This window comes from Phoxinus phoxinus, assembly GCF_949152265.1.
Source record: "Phoxinus phoxinus genome assembly, chromosome: 11".
Taxonomy (NCBI): Eukaryota; Metazoa; Chordata; class Actinopteri; order Cypriniformes; family Leuciscidae; genus Phoxinus; species Phoxinus phoxinus.
This window is the reverse complement of record NC_136886.1, coordinates 31,205,366-31,222,093: the sequence shown is the minus strand read 5'-3', so window position 1 is coordinate 31,222,093 and position 16,728 is coordinate 31,205,366.

Here is a 16,728-nt window from a genome sequence, read left to right as displayed (position 1 = left end):
TGATAAAAGCATCATTGTACTCCGTGTTAAACAATAAGTATTATCTCTGTAAACACTGCTGGGTCATCTGACCAATCAACGCAGATTAGCGTCGCGCAAAGGAGGGGTTTGAAAAATGAGTCGTTGAACGATTCATTTGGGAGTCGGTGAGCAAATCAGGTAAAAATAAATGCATATTATACGACAACAAAAGTGTTTTTTGTCATTGCATGCATGTAAAACTGTTGTTGGGGACTCCCTAAACAACATTAGGAACATTTTAAATGTCATAATAGGTGCCCTTTAAATATTATCCTCCCATAAATGTTGCGTCTTAAAGTGAAACTACTACAAATGCATATGCAATAAGGTCAGCCACAAAAATAAGTGTGTCCAAGCTGGCGAAAGCTGTTAGTAAATCTGACCCTTAGTTTGTTTTCTGAGTCACATGTTCTGCTTTGTCTTAGTTTCCCGCCAATCATTAGTTTCTGTGGACACTGATTAATCATTAAAGCTGCTCATTTAGTTCATTGTCTCTGTTTTTTATATTCCTTGGTTTAAATCTCTCATTTTCCAGTCACGCTTATGTTAAGGTGTGTTGTCCTGCCCTGTATGTGTATTATCTATGGATTATTATAAAAGTTTTATCTAAACCATGCAGCTCGACACCAGCTTTGCCAGGCTGACACACTAGCAAAACCTCTTCAAGTTGCGTTTGATTTTTTTTTTAGCAAAACTCCATTTAACAATGTCTACACTTTTTTTTTTTACTTTGCCTCTGATTCTGTTTAATTTCAGTAAAAACTTTTATTTATTTTTTTATTAATTAATTTATTATTACTGTAAGTTCCTTTAGGAGAGACCATCAACATAGTAAGAACCTAGATATGTTTAGCATGTGAGGTGAAAACTCAGAGAACCAGGAGACTTAAACTCAAAGTCAGGAGAAACAATTGAGATATTCCAGAGATCTTGTTTGTGATTTTCCTTTTCTTATGGGAACTGACAGTGTGTTTTGCATAGTAAAAGGTTCTTTAAAGTACAAAGGGGATTTGTTAGTTAGAAGCCGCTCTGACTGCTCTCTCACAGAGAAATAAAGGTGGTGCTCAGACATCTCTTCATTACTCTTCTCCCTGATGCAACATGAAAAAAATGTTACATCCATTACACCAGGCTGCCTTTGTGTGTATTGTAATAGCAGCTGAATCGCAGTAGAGTGGAGCTTTATGATGATATAAATTAACTTGCTCTATACTCACTAGCTTTTGTATCCCTCCTACAATACTTCTCTGTCTTTAACCAAGACGGTGATGTTTATTTCAGTAGACTTATTTCACTTCTCCTCTTAGTGTTTTATGGTTGCTGTGTAGCAGTAAACCTAATAATGATTCTGAGTGTAATAGACAAAATTCATCATCAACCTAGAGTGATGAAGAAGGTTGTGTATAGATAACCATAACTTTACGTGTGTGTGTGTGTGTGTGTGAGAGAGAGAGAGAGAGAGAGAGAGAGAGAGAGAGAGAGAGAGATGCAGCTCATTCAGTTTTATACAATAGAGCAACACTGTAGACGATCAAAGACCTTAGAGACGTCTGTTTGTCTATCGTTCTGTCTATATGTCTGTTTGTCGTCCGTTCATCCAATCAATCAATCAATCAATCAATCAATCAATCAATCAATCAATCAATCAATCAATCAATCAATCAATCAATCAATCAATCAATCAACCAATCAATCAATCAATCAAGGCATGACGTTCTTCTCATGAAATGCTTTAGTTAGTTTTCACAATCTCATTTACAGTGTATGACACTTAAACGTTCACATTGCTTGTGCCTCCTCCATGCCAAACTCAAATAAAACTCAATGAAAATGTTTTAAAAATAAGTTTGAACTGTGTAAAGTAGGTAACTGTTCAAACTGGTAGATATATACATTTCTACCATAAAATACCTGCCTGCAGAACATATGATCCGGGACACGATGAACATCACATGACTTTTAAACACTATGATCCTCTTATTGACACTTAAGAGACAAGTTCTTTTCTGAGTGTCTCTGTCGTAAACACATCATTAATCTCCAGGCTGTCACAGTGACTTTTCCGCTGACTTCTTCCCCCGACCATTTTCTTCGGCAGAGCACAATATCCCTCACTCAAATACTGATTGCAGCTTTTAGCTTTCTTATTCTTTGATGTTTGTGAAGCAGGGGCTTTTCTTTTGTGTGCCTTTAACACCGAGAAAGACGGCACACTCCACATCTATTCACATCACATATTCTCATGTCGAAAAAGAGGGATAATTACATACATTCGGAGGGGGAAAATAGCATCAGGCTGGTTAAAACCTTTTCAAAGAATGACTTCAGAAATGGAATCTGCATGAGGTTAGGAAAAGATTCAGTTGTCCCAGGTCACAAAACAAGGCCTTATGGGATATTGTGAGAAGACATGATTTTGACACTTTTAATGGAATGAGTGGTTTTTATTTATTGCCATTCAAACAGGTAAAGTTATGTGGCACTTACAAAAGTTGACATTTTGATATCACAAAATGGGCTAAATACAAGGATATACCTGTAAGCAACACTTATACTGTAGTATTATGGTCAGAATGAAATAAAAATCCACCTATCCGTTTTCCAAATGCATGCTACAGATCTTATTGTGAACAAGTCATCCATGCAGATGTTTCATTATAGCACCATTAGGGTTAACACTTTATACTATGTATAGTGTAATAAATGATTTACAAATCGTTCAAACTAATAATTTATTGTTAATTAATAGTTTATAAACTGTTAATACATTAGCAGACTTCACTTCATTCATTGTTAATAAGCTCAAATGTAAAGAGTTAAATAAAGCTTTTAAACAACTGTAAATAGTTATCACTTTAGATTTGGTGCTTTAAACCAACCTATTGGACATTAATTTCATTATTATTAATAATTAATTAAAATTACACCACCACCTTTCTAGTAATGACCAGCTGTTTGCTTGTTTAATAAGTCAGTAGAAGAGATCCTGGGAGGTCACTCCAGCATTAACCTCTCTTACAACCAATCAATGGCTAAAGTGATCCTCATTGGCTAGTTACTTGTAATTCGGTGACAGAGGCTGTGGAGAGCTAGAATGTTCTGCTACAGGCGTCGATGGAAAGGGAGAGCGGGACGTGGCCGTCATTTAAGATACAATGGGAGGAAACATCCAACAAGCATCGTGAATCAATATTAGTGCTCCTCAACAGGTACACTAACACACTGCAGGCTTAACACTCGGTTAATTGGCTAGAAAAGAGTGCTATGGAAAGTGTTATTCAGTGGATTATTGGATGAAGAGGATGGCCCTTTACCAGAGAGCACTACAACACTCCAGGGTTCATGGGTTAACATGGTGATTGGTTTTGAAGAGGCCTGTGTGTTATAATCACACCTGTGTATAATTGCAAGCGCTAAAAATGCGTTTTTTACCGATAGTGACAGGATTAATCTCCTGAAATGACACTCTATATTTAGCTTTTAAAACATTGACTGGCCCTCCATAACTAGGTCCATGAGATATGAATCCAAGGGGAAATATATCGCTTAGTCAGTAGATTTAAGAGCTGTTTATGCTCCATTCTCCTCCCACAAGACTACTTAATCTCACTGTTTTACTCCCTTTGTACCCCCCTAAGGATGGATTTTTAGATTTAGTGACATCTCTTCGTTTTATCAAAGCGCTTATTCAACTTTTATGTACTGCTGTCAGGATAGATACTCAGAGGGGATGGGGAAAATCTCTCAGCATGGGACTTATCAAAGCCAGGCATCAGCGCAATTTGTGGTCTAAATCTGCAATGGGGTCATTGAGAATCTGTTTGACTTTTCAACCAGTCGAACGAGGCCTCAATGGGAAACGTGGAAAAAAGAGAGTTGTACATTAACACGGAACAATTGCTTTCAAGTGAATGTCATAACCCTTTGCTACATTTTGTTATCTAAGCTTTTTAATGGTGGCGGGATGCAGTGCTGACTTGTTTTTTGTGGCTAACGTTGTGCTGAATTAGCTGTATTCGGATTTTATTTCTGCTCCATTAAATCTAATCTGATTGTGAATTTGGATCAGCTCAGTGTTTTTACATTAAAAAAGAAAGATTCTACTAGCTAGCAAGATATTTGAAGATTTGGGTAAAAATGCACTGGCATTATAGTGCCAATAAAAGACAATAATTTCCCTAACCAGTCTCATATGACAAATAATAAAATAAAAGACATATATAAATGTTTAATACAATTTAATTATTTTAACTATTATTATTATTATTATTATTACAAAGTGTCCTTGTTTGTGGTCACAAAATTGTATAATCAAACAAAAAAATATATAACATAAATTTGTCATATGAAATTGGCCAGAGTTTGATTGGCTCCCTCTGCTCTCATGTGGTTTCTTCCCCCTATCTTTACCATTGTTATGTGTTTTTCTTTCCTGTGTGGACTTTCTCACTTTTTCACTGGTTTAGCTGGGGGTCTTGGGGTTTTAGACACTGTTCGCTGTAAAGCTGCTTTGGAAAGACATGGATTGTGAAAAGTGCAATAGAAGTCAAATTTAATTATTGCACAAGTGTTTAGATGTGTTTCCCATAATACAATTGGCTCGGTATCTGTGAATACAATGCGATTTCATTGGGTTTTTCTGGCAGGTTGCACAAAGAAACCAATTTGGTCCAAGGAATCCTTTCATTTAAGCAATAGCTGGATGTAGTTGATCCTACGCGGGGACCTGATTGGCTCTTTAGAGTGTTATTATCATCTGTGATTCTCTGCAAGATTTTTACTGCAGACCCTGTTCATCCATAGACTGTGGTTTGCAATGCCATCTATTATTATTATTTCAATTTATCAGATCCATTTTTTTATTCAACTGTTTTTTCATATTATAATCCAAACAAAGTCTTTGGTCTTGCCTTTTCAGAATTTCATTGTTATTTTCTTACAAATCCCAAACCAGACGCAGCCTTGACTCAACACTGATCCCGTTTTGCACTTCAAGGGCTGACCCTGGAGCTCTGGCACACAACGAAAGCCTTCACCGGTGCTGGAATGTGGTAGTAATTGCTTGTCTTCAAGATGCACCAGCAAGACACTCTAGATTAATATTGGATACATGATGAGCAGCCATTTCAGTTGGAGAAATGTTCATTTTTACATGAGTTCACCTCTTCCCCTCTCTTAGTTCTAAGTCTGAACCACAACTAAATAATTGATGGTCAAGTTTCCACCCCTGTCAGTGCACAGGCTAAACATAAGCTGAGGCCTATGCTGACTCCAGCCTCCGCGTTTGCTCCTTGGTTCTCTGCATCTTTTATTGCATGCTGGAATCTCTCCATGTTGGATGGAAGCGGTGGGCCTTCTTTTTGCACTGGGTCATTCCGAACAGCCGGGCTCTTTTAATCACTGTTGCACTGAAACAAGCTCTCCAGCGTCGTGGCCTGCAGAGTAATCGGCAGCACACCAATTAAAGGTCCAAAGCGCTCAGATTAATTTATTAAATCACAGTCCAAACATAGTACTTGAATCCCAGACAATACAGTGCTAAATGGCATGGATTTTTCTTGGCCACCGCCTGATCCAACCGTATTGATTGCGGAGTCAGCAAGGCCCTAGCACATACTTGCGGCTCTTTTCTTATCCTTTCTCTCTGTCGCTGCTTCTCTCTCGGTTTCTTTGTCCTTAAGGCCATGACCAAGTGCTTCACAAATATGCATCTGTGACTTCATATTGCATCAAATACTGACTCCAAATCTCTTACAAACAACAAGACATGTAAGCAAACATTAGCAACGAGCACTAACTGGGGCAGCTGCCTTTTTGGAAACCATATACAGTGGTGATTTCCACAATATGTGGAGGGTCAACAGCAACTATTTCTCATTCTAGTATAAAATATATAATCACTAAACTAAATAAAATCACTTAAAAAAAAAAAGGTGAATTTCTAAAAGCAATCTAAAATATGCACTACCATTTAAAAGATTGGGGTGAGTAAAAATTTACTAAGTTCATTATTTGTGTGTATTTATTTATTTGAATAAAAAATATAATTTATTCAGCAAGGACACATTAAATTGATCAAAAGTTACTTTTAAATTGATACAAACAAATCCAATTCAAATAAATGCTGTTTTTTTTACTTTAGAATTGAACTGTTTTTAAAATTGATATTTATAATGAGAAATCTTGAGCTCCAAATACTGAGCATCTTAAATCTATTGTAATGATATTTTAATTTAAAGTAAACTTTTGGACGGATCATGTGATACTGAAGACTGGAATAATGACTGCTGAAAAAAATTGACTTTGCCATCGCAAGAAGAAGAAAAAAATAGAAGAATACAGTTATTAAAATTCTAATAATATTTGTTTGTTTTTATCAAATAAATATAGCTTTGGCGAGCTTTCAAAAACATGAAAAACCATACATTTTTAACAATACATATATTTTAATAATATTAAGGCAACTTAATATCCTGATATACTGTTTGTCTATTTTGTATCTTTTAAATTTCACAAAATAATTGCAAACTAAATAATTCTAACCAAAGCAAAACATATATTTGCCATTTGAGATTGGCAAGAATCTCTTACAAGCAAAAGGCATGCTAGCAGACATTAGCAGCAATCATTAATGGGGCAGCTGGAAACCATAAACAATGGTGATGTTTTGCCACAGCTGATTTATTGATCCATGATATATGAAGGTCAAAAGGTCACTCAATAACTACTGAATTCTTAAAATGTGATTCATAATAATGTGTTAAAGCTAGCCAACTATATGGAACTTTAGAGACATCATCCTCTCTTCACCCCGCTGCTCTGAATGGATAAATGTGACGGCCAGCGCTCGAGGGTTTTCATTTCGCCTGCTGCTCCATCGGGGCTTCACTTCCGCAATATTCTCACTTAAAAGTCCGTCCGTCAAACACCCTCCATGTCACACCCGCGCCTCAAATGGAATCCAGTCTCAGGGCAATACAGCTTATTCTGGTGTCTTAGTGTTCACACACACACACACACACAAACTCACCAACTGAGACGGATGACAGCACAGGAGGAGTTTGTGTGTGAGTGAGGTGCAGCCCGTTGACCCGCATATGGCAGGCCTGTCTCCCACTCTCTCTGTTCGTGGGTGGCACTCGCCATCTAATTTTACCCTCAGTAGTCGCGCCGCAGGAGCAGGAGGAGGCCGCTGATGGCCAAGGCGCTTTTGCCCTCTGCCACACACTCATATACACATTATCTGGTCATGAGCAGATTGTGGCTTCACTCAATCTGATCCGTTCTGTTGTCAGAAACCCAGGTCTGTGTGTGCTTGCACCTTTCCCCTTTTCCACTGAAATGGCTGGTGTTCAGCTGGAAAATCTACAGAGCTCGATTCAGAACCAGCCTACTTCTCCACTGAGAGCTGAATGGTGACTCTGTTAGTACATAACCTGCTCACAAACATGCTTTAACATAGATTTGTTTACATGTCTTACAAGCTTTGAGAACATAGTAACTAGTAAATTAGTCATTTAAATCAGCAACTTCTACATTTTCTTAAGATTAGTTTTTGTATTAGTAATCATCAGTGTTGGGGGTAATGCCTTACAAGTAACGCGGGTTACTTAATCACATTACTTTTCCCTTACTTTTTCAAATAAGTAGCACAAGTTATTTTGATTTGTTTTCCTATTACTGACAGCTCTCATTTCCCGATGAGAGAAATCGGGAGTAAAGGTGCAGAGGTGCATTGTGTGCGCTGTGTAAACATGATGCTTATTGTAGTTCGAGACTAAATGTGAGCATGAACAGAACAGATTCAGTCTTCGTCAAAATGAACAAAAACAGTGATATGCAAACTCAGAATTATTATGCAAACCCTCATTCTTTTAATGTTAAATTACACAAATATACTTTATGTATTTAATCTCACTTTATTAATCAAAGTATTTCTTGCTGATCTTCCATAATCCAATTCAACCATACCCATAAGCAAAAATTACTTTAGATAATCATCTGTCACGGACAGTTGCAGAAAAGAGGTGAGAGGTAGGATCTAATTGCAGCAGTTGTGGCTTTTATTTAACTCAAACTAAACTAAACTCGAACAAACACTTGAAATACTATAACTATAACTAGAAAGCATGACTTGGACAACCTTGACCAGAACCATGACCAGAACGAACCAAGAACAAATGGACTGAATAACAAGGCAAACTAATAAATGAAATAAAGAACAGGTTGAAATCATAATCAATTCAGTGATGAACTATGGAAACTAATACAAACACTGGAGAAAAGAACTAAAACACATGCAAACCCACCCAAAACAAACACAAGACCAGAACAGGATACAGTGCAGGCACACAGGATAACCACAGGAACTGGGGCAGAGATAATAGCTGGAGTATTCAGGGAGTAGACAACAGAGCCAGAGGCTGGAGGAGACAACGGTATGAGGAGCCATAGAGGAACCCAAGAATCACAGGACATACACCCATGGCAGAGGGAGGAGCCATGGTGGAGACTTGGCAGAACGAACCAGGGGGACGACTGGCTGAGGTGGAGCTGATAGCAGTGGAGACCCAGGTGGAGCAGATGAGACCGGAAGACTCAGAAGGTCCTGGAGACCAAGGTGGATCTGCAGGGATGAGCGGCCAAGGTTAAAGGGTGACGATGGACTGAGGCGGAGGCAGTGGACCCAAGGACTGAGGAGGAGCCCGACAGAGCCAAATGGGTGGAGGAACGAGTCGCAGACAAAAGCCCGAAAGTCAATGGCGACGACAGAGCGACATCTGACCAAGGCGAAGCAGGAGGGACGAGGAGTCACGGTGGAGCCTACAGGCTGAGGTGGAGTGACGGGCTTGAAGTTTCTAGGTGGAGCAAACGGGTCGACATTCCAGGGTTGAGGTGGCGAACTAGCAGTCCAAGGCGGATGCTCAAAGCACAGAGCAGGCAGTGTAGGAGGAGACAAAGGGCTGATGAGAGGCAGCGAAGGGCTGATGGACTGGGCAGTGCAGGCACAGGGTTATTATACGGCCTTCCTTGCTGAGACTCGACATGCAAAAATCCAAAAGTGGCCCTTCTGCCAATACAGGACAGACAGATCATTCAGGAACAGCTTCATTGGCCGATGCAGAACAGGCAGATTACTCGGGAACATCCTCTCTGGCCGACGCGGGACATTCAATTAATTCAGAAACGGCTTCTCTCAGCAACACGGAACAGGCAGAGGAGGTGGGAATGGGAGGAAGGGCGGGCGAGAACATTATCAAAGTCATCATTGACTGCTGGGTGACGAAACATAGTTAGGGGTGCTGAGTTCAGCGCACTAACATCAGCCTTGGCTGACGGGACAGGGCTCCACTCCATCCCCGTCATATTCCTCCAACACTTCCTCCAAACACCAAGATGTTTTTCTTATTATACATATATATTATATATTATATACACACTCATCAAGGCTGCATTTGAAAACAGTATATTGTGAAATATTAAAATAATCGTTTTCCATTTTAATACATTTTAAGATATAATTTATCCCTGTGATGCAAAGCTGAATTTTCAGCATCATTACTCCAGTCTTCAGTTTCATATGATCTTTCATAAATTATAATTTGCAGATTTTCTTTTAAAAATAAATATTTTTTTGTACAAACAATGCATTTTTTCAGAGTTCTTCAGTCAATATAAGTTAAAAGGAACAGCATTTTTTTTAAATAGAGATATTTTGTAAAAATGTTAAAATACTGTCACTTTTGATCAATTAAATGTGCCCTTGCTGAATAAGCTTTAATTAATAATAAAAAATAATAAAAAAGTTTCTGACTGACCCCAATCTTTATTGATATATTTATCAGCTGAGCTTGTGTTGGTTATGACTGCTGTGATCTACTTGTTGTTTTGTGCAGTCTGCTGTATTTTAGGACTTATATTCCACCACATGACCATTGCTGGTTCAAAGCCAGTAGGTTTTAAGGGCCATTTCTATAGTGGATAAACACAGAACATTTCCAGCTCTGGCACTGGCACTCAGTCAATGGACAAAGGGACACGAGACTCTTGATAAATGCGATTTCTATCAGCGAGGACAATTCTGTCCTCTACTTTGTCTCTCTCCCATTGGTCATCCTCCAATCTCAGCTTGATTTACAAATATTTGAATAGACAATGCCATGAGAATTGAGGACCAATGCTTCATGCTAATTAGAATGTATTGTTTGCTAATCAAAAATATCAAGACGGACAAATATTCGTATCTTTTACAGAGATGGGGATTTCTCACATTGATCGTCCTCTCTACAGATGCTGGAAATGGTTTGGACAGTGCAGCTCTGCCATCTGCTTGAGCTCCATTAAAACTGCCGCACTCCTGGCGTTCCCCGTCTGTCTCCCCTGGCTAATAACCTCTTCCTTTAAGGTGAAATAATGAGATTCCACTTTGGCTTCATTTAGACACCGCAGCCCATCCAACAGACGGAGAGAAGATATCAAAGTCCATGGCAGGAAGCTAAGAGGGGATGAGTCCCTGCGTGAATAAGCCTGCTTTCGGCCCTTAGAGGGTAAATATGTATTTTGTTCAGGAAGTGTTGTGTGTTGAGCTTGCAGAAGAGTGCAGAGAACAGCATCCAGGGCAATAAGCCGGACTTGAACGCAGTCAGGCATCAAGCGTGAAAGGAATAATTGCCTTTTTATAGATTCCGCTGCTGTAGCCTGTGCCGCCTCTCAAACAAGCAAATATGTGCCCGGCATGCTTGTACTTCTCGCTTGCAGCTTCAGGAAGGGGGGGTTACTGTGCATGTTCGAATATTTATTTTGTGGTGTGTGTGTGTGTATGTCCGTGCATGTGCATATACATGAATGTATTAACCAGGTGTTAATGTGATAATGTGAATGAACGGTTAGATTTTGCAGCTGGTAATCTGTGAATGCTTGATTTTTGCTTTGGAAGTTTGGCTCAAAAGGAACACTCAAAACTCATGCAGTTCCAAACCTTTATGCTGTTTTTGTTTGTTTCTTTCTTTTCTGTGGAACAGAAGATTTTGTGAAAAACCTTCTTGCATCTTTTGTTGGCAATGACTACAGGCTCTAAAAATAGATACAATACAGAAAAAGTTATCCACATGACATATGCACTATATTTCAAGTCTTCTGAAGTAATATAGCTTCTGTGAGTAACAGGCCGAACGTTGTGGATTATTTATTTATGGGGGGGGGGGAAAACTTTCGCTGCATGGTAACTCCCATGCATATGTTGATTTGTAATTAAAACTAACACTTTTTCTCATTTATATTTATTACATAAATGTTGTTAAATGAAGATCACATCATAATTAATTGTTTGGCTTTGCTAATTTTTAAATGTAGGGTTAGGATTAGGATTATAAATACCGTACATAGTTTGGGATCAGTACTAATATATATATATATATATATATATATATATATATATATATATATATATATATATATATATATATATATATATATTATTCAGCATATTGCTACCATATTTATGGTAATAATATTTGTAAAAAATATTATCGTGTTTTTGATCAAATAGATTTAGCCTTGGTGAGCAAGAGACTTCTGCAACACTTTATTTTACAATGTTCAACTGAAAATCCATTATGATAATATGAATTATTACATGTTGAAATAAAATGATGATAATCTAAACATAGGATAAGATGTTTGATATGTAAATAAAACAATGAATCAAAGTAAATATCACTAAATATTACAAAATATGTTTTGTCATTTTCAATTAAGCAGTAATTTTGTCACATTATTCAAAAAGTGTGAACATGTGCTTTCACACCGGACGCGAATAGCGCGTCAAATTCGCGCCTGCCGCGTCTAGTTTGACGCTTGAACATTTTGAATGCAGTCGCGGGTCCAAAACGAAATACACGCGCGTAAAAAGCAAGCGTTTGGAGCGAAATTGACGCGCATCCGAAGCGAAATCCGCTTCTTCTGGGAGAGGCAAGTGCTGCGGGAAATTTAAAAATACTACTGTTATTGTGTCACGAAATGTAGTTTTAAGAGTTGTTCAGTCGAGAATGTAGTTGTTTAAAGCTCAAAGATAGCGCCTATTTAAAAAATTTGATCTGACGTTTCGGAGTTGTGAGATCCAGGCGATCACCGGGCGCTCAGCGCTCATGTAACCCGCCTGGAGCAGCCTTACCTCGGATAGTCCTCCTGACGTCTGCCGCTGGTAAAACAGAAATGTTTAAATTCACAATCTATAGCTTCGGCTCTATTATATGAAACATATAAGTTAAAATACATTAATGACTCGTTATAACGTAGGTCAAACGACTTCTTTAATTAACGTTATGTGACTTTTTCTTCATCTCATTCAGAAATGTAGCCTATGACTGCAAGTGTTCAGTGTCGTGTCCCTCTTCATAGTTAATATCATCTGAACAATATCATTCCTTCTTTCACGCGGGCATTTAGTCATTACAAAATAATTTATTAAGGCCAAACATAAGTTATTTAAAATCTAAAATGACATCGGGCATTTCCCCGTTTATCACGTCACTTCACCACGTGACAGCAGCAAGCAGGCTCCGATTGGTTAACGCGGCGCGAATTGACGCAGAAGTTCAGATTTTTCAACTCGGGCGGCAGACGCGAATTCGCGTCAAACGCGTGAATGCACAAAAAGCACTATAAAATAATTTGCGCGTAACGCGCCAGACGCTAAATTCGCGCGAACTAGACGCGCGAATGAGGCGTATTCGTGTCTACCGCGCCGCACTCTACGCCTCATTCGTGCCGCAGGATTTTTTTACGCGCGTAACGCGTCTTTGCATTGACTTAACATTAAAATCACTCGCGCCTGACGCGCTATTCGCGTCCGGTGTGAACGCACCATTAGACATTTAGAATGCATAAAATGCAAAAATTACAGCCTTGGCAGAAAAAAGAAAAAGAAAAAAAGGATTATATAGCCTAAACTTTCTCCTATTGTATTCAACAGAAGAAGAAAAAAGAAATGGCATGAAGTGACATGAGGATGAGTAAATAACAGAATTGTCATTTTTCGAGGTAAACTATTCCTTCAGAACCTTAGGAAATGTTTTGGTTCGTTATTGAGACACCTTGCCACTCTATCAGCAGTGCATCACCAAACCAGGCCCTGGGCAAAAGTGACCAAATAAAGAGAAACCCCCCGAGGCTGAGAGCATGCAGAACCCTTCAGAAAGTGTCATTCCTAAAGACCTGCCAAACACTTTTGGGGGGTAACACCTAGGGGCAAGTAAACCTGCTATAAAGGTCAGGCAGCTCTTATTGTCAAATTGATCAGTATTTATTTCACAATATATGCATTTTTTCATGTTATTTCTTAATATTTAAAAATGACGAGAATGGCCCCGTCCCATCTAGTGGTCTTTACTTGTGTATCTGTCAAGTCCTCAAGACCTGTTTTATGGAGGTTTGAAGAAGGGCTGCAAGGGTTGAGTTTGGCATTTATGATGGGGTGTCTGTTGGAGCTGTGGTCCAGTTGTCACATATGCTTTGACACCTCGAAAAGTGTTTTTTTTTATGTGGTTGACGGGAGTTAAAGGATGGCTCACCACTTTATCCTATCATTCCCTCTCCTCTCTCAACCAAAAAAGACACACATTTGTAAAGATACACACGCTAAGCTAAAAAGACTTGTGGTTTTTAGTGACACACAGAGTGGTATAAAGTTTTCTTTAGCCTACCGAGACATTTAGGTTTTAAAACTTTCATAATACTGCTAGGAAACTTAATCCACAAAAAATAAATCATTATTTGCAGCGGACAAAAATTAATAATTTCACATCAAAAATATATGTTCAGCATCATTACTTGAGTCTTCAGTGTCATATGATCCTTCAGATATCATTCTATAATGGTAGCTTGTGGTTTATATGTTGCTGACGTGAGTTCAAGGATGGCTCACCACTTTTTCCTCTTTTTCTTCCCATTATTTCTTGTCTTCTCTCTACTAAAAAAGCCACATATTTCCAAAGGTACACAAGCTAAGCTAAAAAAAAAAAAAACTTGATGGAACAAATTTCTGTATACAAGCTGACATTTAATCTGTAAATCAGTCATCATGACACTGATTCAGTCTAACAAGGAGCCAGCTTCAGTAAATGTAGACCTTCTTCTGATATTGCTCCAAAATTTTTATCCGTTTGAATATATTTTTGGCTTATTCGCCCAATAGACTTTGACAGGCTTTCTGCTCTCAGAGACCAAAACAGAGCAAATGAGGGCTTGTTGATTAAAGTGTCTCTTTGTATCTCTCTTTTTACATTCCACCGTTTCTTTTGGATCAGTGGGCCAAGAACTGCTCAAGAGAGCCCATTGATTTTGTTGATTTTTTTATTTCCCTTCCAAACGTGTCGTTTTAGGGCTCCTACATACTGTAGAAAGCTCTGATGGAGCGTGTGACGGATAGTATTGTGTGAAATGCATTTTGAAAATGTAGAAAGAACCGTATCTGTCAGAAATCAAGTGGGAATACAACAAACTAGATTACCAACAGAACAACTGGACCCGCCTGTATATGAACTTTTCTCTGGTTGTTCTCTTCTTTATGTTTGAATGCGTTTCTCTCTCTCTCTCTCTCTCTCTCTCTCTCTCTCTCTCTCTCTCTCTCTCTCTCTCTCTCTCTCTCTCTCTCTCTCTCTCTCTCTCTCTCTCTCTCTCTCTCTCTCTCTCTCATCAGCAATAGGTTCTGTTGCTCATGACACCACAAACGCCCACTCTCATTGAAAATTAATCATTTCCGGTCACTCTGCGGTTGCAAATTGCTGCTAACACACGTTACTGTTGAATGTCGCCAAACAGGACAGCAGCACAACTTTTTTTCAAAAATAATCAGAAATGCTTCTTGACCAGCAAATCAGCATATTAGAATGATTTTTGAAGGATCATGTGACCCTGAAGACTGGAGTAATGATGCGTTGCCATAAATAAATTCCATTTTAAAATGTATTCAAATAGAAACCTAGTTATTTTACATTTTAATAAAAGTTCAATGTATAGTGTGTAAAGATGTTGCAATTATATTTTTTATGCAACTTTTTTTTCCTCTATCAAATGACTGAGACGTTGTTGTTTTTTAAATTTTCATTAGTTTACTGTTTACCAACAGTATTATGAGGTTTTTTTTTATTCTAAATATCTGACAAACATGACACACACTCTACAGAACAAAAACATTGTCTCAAAAATGGTAAAGAAACACACATAATTCCTGGTAAAGAAAGGAGATTTCAGCTGTATTTGTCAGTAAAAAAGTAAATAAATAAAAATGTAAAAGCATTATTTTTTAGTAGAGGAAATACACATGCCACATTACAAGGGAATTAAATAGACCTGTTACCCGTGCTGATATGGATTATATTATACGTCGCTTTGAGTCTCACCCGCAGCATCTTTACGTAGGCGCAGTTGGAACACTCAAGAGTGCCGTGGGGATTAGAGGAATGTGTGAGCTGATAGCATATCTCTTTCTGGACTAATTCTCACCGTTTCATCCTGGGCTCTGACACCCCCGGGGTGCTTATTGACATATTGAGCCTGTGTGTGGAAGTGTGAAAAAGCTCACCAGATGCAATGGATGCTGGATCCTCGAAGGATACGGGCATGGGTCAGACTGCTCTTCGCCCACAAGTAGACAATCTGCTGACAGTGCTGGAGATCTTTCTCTCTCTCTCTCTTCCTTCAGGGCTTCCTTCACTTGAAGCATCCTCATCACCACAAAGATCTCTCGAGAAATCTGCACAACTGGCCACAGTCGATGAGGAGCCCAAGGATCAACTATTGATTGTTGTTTGCATTCTCAGAAAGTGACAATGAGCCTCCGCTTCGTTCCAAGATGCCAGAGACGACACAGGGCAACCACATGCTGATTTTGACATATTGACTTCGCTGTAGTTTTTCCAAGTGTTCGAGAAACCGCTAATGTGTATGACGGACAGTGCTCGTAGTCTCGTTGCCACAGATCGATTTGTCCGTGTGGTGGATGGGCCACCTTACCGTATTCGTCATTTCTGATGGATATCGCACTGACTTTGACAATGTTTTTGACATAGCAACTGTGAAGTTATATTTAAGATGCTGTCAGTGTGTGACATTTATGGTAACACTGCTAAATATGCCACATGGTTTAAAGGGATAGTTCACCAAAAAAAAAAAACATTATATAAATAAATAAATGTTTTGTGTTACAAAGGAGCAAGAAAGTCATACAGGATTAGAAGAGAATTTTAAAAGTTTCATCTGTTGTCATGCTATAACTGAAAACATAAGCTGTGTTCAGAATGGTACATTTGCTAGTACAGAATACCGCACATAATTTACTGTATCCTAATAAGTGCAACCATAGACAATAATGAACTTTTCAAATAGTTTAAAGATACAATTTTTATTTATACCTATGTATTTCCGTCCTAAACCAGCTCAACACTGCAGAGCACCATGAGAATTATCCTAGCCCCTCACCTTCCCCAGCACCACCTGCCTAGATATGCAAGGTGGGCTCTCGCTACTTTCCATGCAGCAGCTCGTATCCTATTTACTGTTTTTATATGCACTGTTTGTTTACTTACATATGTTTACTGTTTCAGCAGTAGCCTTCGTTCATACCAGCAGCAGCATAGCAGATCTAGTCCGCCAAGACAAAGCCTATGCACATTCCATTCTTATCAATACAATACTGCTTAATTCTAT